Source organism: Lathyrus oleraceus, chromosome 6 (assembly GCF_024323335.1).
Source record: "Lathyrus oleraceus cultivar Zhongwan6 chromosome 6, CAAS_Psat_ZW6_1.0, whole genome shotgun sequence".
Classification (NCBI taxonomy): domain Eukaryota; kingdom Viridiplantae; phylum Streptophyta; class Magnoliopsida; order Fabales; family Fabaceae; genus Lathyrus; species Lathyrus oleraceus.
This window is the reverse complement of record NC_066584.1, coordinates 407,605,764-407,611,446: the sequence shown is the minus strand read 5'-3', so window position 1 is coordinate 407,611,446 and position 5,683 is coordinate 407,605,764. Positions and strand designations below refer to the sequence as shown.

Genomic DNA, 5,683 nt, shown 5'->3' with positions numbered 1-5,683 from the left:
ATTCTTGATCAAAATGACATGTGAAGTTCATGGGGATCCATATATGATGCCTAAAGCCATTGTAGACCAATATTTATTATGCTCTTAGCAATGATGATCTTAAACCCTAGATATGAACTTGATAGATCAAAGGTGATCATGTGCCCTTCCTACAAAAGAGTTAGACAAATGCAAAGACATATTTTTGGTATTTTGGTTAGTAAATGATAAAGTACAAGGTATGATACAATCACATGGTGCTTGGTGATCTCTCCCAATAAAAACCCAATGAATGAGGGGTAAGGAGGATGCCAAGGTATGATCCAAATGCTAATGCATATGATGAGGTAGCATGAGGGATCTTAGGGTCAAAATTGGGGTCTTACAGCTGCCCCTATTTAAGGACGTTCTGACTGAGGAGATGAAGATTAAAATCTTCGTATCGACTCAGTAGAATGGGCTTAAATAACAACATATAGAAACAAATTTTGGTCCCTAAGAGACCTCATGATGCATATTTTATGAATGTTAAAATAAATCTCTGTGGGGAAATGTTGCCACAAAGGAAAAGAATTCAGAGAGACTGAAAGTTCGCAGGAGCGAAATGCATTCTGTAAGGAAAGCTCACTGGGGAGACAGAGACTCTGGGGGGATAAAAGGTTATGCGTAGGCCAGGCTACAACTAAAAACTACTGGGGGACACGAGGGGTTTCCATGAAAAACAATGGAAAGACTCAGCTGGGAGGTACAAAGATCATCTCCAAGGGGACACGGGTAGATCAAAGCAAAACTGAAATACTCGAACCAAGCAGGAACAACGATTCCACTAAGGAAATACACACTCAAACTCGATTGGGGAAGAAAAGATCTTCAACACAGGAGGAACAGAAATATATTATCCACTACCGGTTACTGGGTACGGAGATAACAAAATATGACAGGGAGGACATTCGTTACTAGTTAGGGTAAACATATCAAGGATGACTCGCTGAGGGCCCCCGGGAGGTGTATTCATTACCAGTTACTGGGTAAGAATAGACTTGCCGGGGAAGGGCTGAAAATAGGATTTACAACTACCGGTAACTGGGTAGAAGACCACCAAGGAAAAGAATATTTGTCATTGATTAAAGTGAACATATCAAGGATAGACTCAAAGGAAAGAAAATCCGTCATCGGTTAAGATGAACATATCAAGGATAGACTTGCCTGGGGATGCTAAGAAGGATATCCATCACCTGTTAGGATGAACATATCAAGGATAAACCATTCGAGCAAAAAAAGCAGGAATTATATCTATCGAATGCTGGATAGAATACCAAAAAGAGAATATTCGTCACCGGTTAGGATGAACATATCAAGGATAGACTCCGGGGGAGTAATAGGGATTACATCTATCAGTTACTGGATAGAAAACCATAAAGAGAATATCTGTCACCGATTAAAGTGAACATATCAAGGATAAACTCTGCGAAGGGGAGAAAAACAGGATTTACAACTACCGGTTACTAGGCAGAAGACCGCAAAGAATAGGAAACCCGTCATCGCTTAGGATGAACATATCAAGGATTAACTCTCTAGGGAATAACAATAGGGATTACAACTACCTTTTTATTGGGTAGAATACCAAGAAGACAATATCCATCACCGGTTAAGATGAATATATCAAGGATAAACTCAAAGCAGGAGAAGAAAAGTATCCATCATGGCTTAGGATGAACATATCAAGGATATTCTTCCTGGGAAACGTGAAAACGAATCCTGATGGGGATAAAAGGGGTTACTTTATCGGGTATTGGGCAAGAAGTAACAAACTGCAGACTAAGAAGAATACTACCAGTTATTGGATAATAAACTCTAAGGGGACCAAAAGCATCTACCTAGGTAAGATCTAGAAAGAAACGGTCAATCAAGACTCAACCCAATGAGGATATAACTCAAGGGGAGTGGTTCTATCCAGATAATCAACTGAGGAGGAAGCTGAAATAATAATCATCCACGAGGAAATAACTCAGTGGGAAAAGGAGAAAGGTTAAAGTCTTTTTGCTTAGGAGGCTGACACTTTATAATTGAAGGAGGACAGACACAACGAACCTGTATGGGGATAAAGTACCACCGTAGTAGGGGATCAATTTCACAAGAATGAATCACCAGGTGTAATGATGCAATGATGAAGTTATATGAGTGTATATGTATATGTATATGTAATGATTATGCTGACAAAACAATCACAAAGGATACAAAAATGTAGCTGATTTGAATCATTGATACAATTCTCGGCCAATCCACTAAAGAGGGAAACAACTGCTGGAGAAAAGATCATCATCTCAAAGGCTCCACCCTGGCTGGGGAAGGAAGGAGAAGATCTGCTGAGGAAATTGTTGCCAACTCGACGGGGAATTTTAGGTCAACACCATATCTAATGGGAGACAACCCTGCAGGGGATCAAACACAAATAGCTACTCAGAAACCAGGAGGAAACTCTGACTGGGAGCGAATCTGATGGCGCCTAGTGGGGAAACAAAGTTCTGCTGAAACCATGAAAACTGTTGTGATGAAATGCCTACAACCCGAGGAAGGAAGATCATAAACTCAACTGGTGAAGACGAACAACTCGGCTGGGGAAATCAACAAACACAGGGTGCTAACACTGCTGGGGATGAAAGACAGGAAACATGCGAACTGCTTGGGGGGAACTGATCACACTGAATTACACCGTGTTTTTGACTCGGATTTCACATGTTTATTAGGACTTTATTATCATTTTGTTTGTATTATGCTCTCTTTTCTCTTGTTTTCAGATATTTAGCACTTTCGGACTCTTTTGGAAGAAACGAAGCAAAAAGACCTAAAATTAGGGTTTTTGAGCGAAATTACACACATGGCGTTGCACATGGCGGCCACTATAGGAGAAGCCATGAGTCATCAGCCCTCAACTAGGAGGTAACCGCCATGTTCCCATTATCTACCCCATTTACACACATGGCGAGCGCCATGAAGGCATGGCGGGCACCACCTTTGGAAGTCATGTTCCCACTAAGGAGAAGTTGGAGGGCACCATGGTCTTTGCAAGCTGCTGAAAACCTCTATAAATAGCTAGTTCCATTTCGTTTTCTAGGCATCCAACTTAGTTTTACAACACTAAGCATATATTTATCATTTGTAATAGCGGTAATCCGTCACATCAGGGGGTTATCGCACCTTAGTGAGATTGAGTTGGGTCACTTCGAGTTGCTGTCGTCTTTAGCTTTAGGAGTCTGAGGTTTATTTTTGTACCAGCTTTAAAGCCCTCCATTTGGAGTAAGTTCTTATTTATCTCTTTATTTTATTTATTTCCCGCATCGCTTTTATTTTATTTATTTCCTGCACTCGCTTTTATTTTATTTATTTCCCGCATCACTTTTATTTTATTTATTTTCCGCACTCTCTTTACTTTATTTATTTTCTGCACTCGCTTTACTTTATTTATTTTCCGCCCTCGCTTTACTTTATGCATTTTACTCGCTCTCCATGCCTCACATTCTAAAACAAACTTTTCATCATGATTAACACCGTTGTGTTTGTTTGTGTTACCATGTCTGGCTAAATCTTTTAAAGGTTAGAATGTAAGGATCGCGGTTAAAGTAATGTTTCACATATTGAATCTGTAGAAATACTTTAAAGGCTGTTTTGATTTTTAACTTGAGTTTTCTAAAAAAAACTTGGTTAGTTTTAATTATTCGAGGAGTGCGAAAGCACCCTGGCTTAGTAACTAGGAATTTTTATCACTTTAAGGAAAAACTATTTTTGAAACTGTTTTCGGACGCGTTGATAGATTTAAAATCAGGAAACTCCTTGGGTAAACTTTCCAAATCAAAATCACTTTTCAACTAAGTTTACGAGTCTCATTTCTTAAAAATAAGTTTACTACTTTAGCATTCTGCGCACCTTTTATAAGTGACAATAAAAGGCCTTAATTTAAGGGTAAACTCGGTTCTGAATACGCGAAAGCGATAGTTCCTGTTAAATGGATTCTTTTCAAGAGTAGAAAATATTACCTCATAAGTAGTTCTATTTAGACAATCGAAACATCACTTAACTGACGTGAATTAAATTCAACCTGTCTTTACCTGCATTTATCATTTACCGTTGTTTTGCAAACCCAATATATCTTTATTACCGCCTTAGATAAACACCGTAACGATAGTAATCGATAGATTGACGATTGGTCTCTGTGGGATCGATATTCTTTTATATTACTTTGACGTAATTCGTGCACTTGCGAATCAACACGATCAAGTTTTTGACGCCGTTGCCGGGGACCAACTTCGTCAAATTTCGTACCCTGTTGTTACACCGTATAGACTAAGGCATTATTAGCCGATAAATACGAAGAACCCGTAGTACCGGAAATTTAGTAGATCCTTTAGCGGAACCCGAACATTATACTCGTACACGCCTCTTACTCATCCTAATTAAGAAAGCTATGGCCGAGAATCGCGATAGGAGGCCTCTTAAGGAATTCGCCCAACCCTCTAATGAGGAACCTAGTTCGAGTATAGTAAACCCCCTTATTCCTGCTAACAATTTCGAACTAAAATCGTCTTTGTTGCAATTAGTACAACAAAACCAATATGCGGGTCTCGCTATTGAGAATCTGAATCAACATTTAAAAGTTTTTATCCAAGTAGCCGACACCTTTAAATCTAATGGCGCTTCACCCGATGTGATCCGTTTAAGATTATTTCCTTTCTCCCTCAGGGATAGAGCACGTTCATGGCTAGATTCGCTTCCAGCTATTCAATAACTACCTGGGAAGAACTTAGGAGAGTATTCCTTGCTAGATATTTCCCCCTAGTAAGACTGCTGTTCTTCGAAGCCAAATAACTAGATTTGCTCAAAACCAAGGAGAATCTCTTTTCGAAGCTTGGGAGAGATATAAAGAGCTATTAAGAGTCTGCCCACACCATGGCCTAGAACAATGGTTGATCGTTCATACCTTCTATAATGGACTCCATTATAACACCAAGATGAGCATCAACGCTGCCGCAGGTGGCGCGCTGATGAAGAAACCTTATCCAGAAGCTTGTGACCTGATTGAGGATATGGCCCAAAACCATTACCAATGGGGAATTGAACGAGCATCAATAGAAAAAAAGGAGACCCAAGGTGGAATACATGAGGTAAGCTCTCTAGACATGATGCAGGCGAAAATGGACACTTTAGCCCTTAGGATCGAACATATGTCTACAAACACTAACACCGTAGTAGTAGTCCACACAGAGTGCGAACTCTGTGGATCTAAAGGACACGAATCGGCGGAGTGTAACCTTTTGAACGAACTGAATACCGACCAAGTGAATTACGCCCAAGGTAACCTATTTTCAAACACTTACAACCTTGGATGGAAGAATCATCCGAATTTCTCCTATAAAAACTAGAACCCTATCCAAAATCATGCACCTCAAAGACCGCAAGGTTATCAAGCCCAAAAACCAAACCAACCTATGCAAGTTGTGCCCCAGAAGTCTAACCTTGAGAAGATCATGGAAAGCTTTATATCGGGCCAGACTCAGCAAAATAAAGAATTCCTAAACCAGAACATTCACGTAAACGAACTTATAACGCAATTAGGAACCAAGGTTGATCAGATAATCACTCATAACAAGATGCTTGAAACCCATATCTCACAGGTAGCATAAAACCAATCCCCACAAACTACACCTGG

General features: G+C 39.8%; 1 non-coding gene across 1 annotated transcript; it reads right to left on the bottom strand.

Moving 5' to 3' along the window:
- Positions 1-4,823: 4,823 nt before the first annotated feature.
- Positions 4,824-4,930, bottom strand: LOC127099244 (small nucleolar RNA R71). The gene has a single exon (XR_007793771.1). It is a non-coding gene; the product is annotated as a small nucleolar RNA R71 (small nucleolar RNA).
- Between the last annotated feature and the right edge of the window lie 753 nt (positions 4,931-5,683).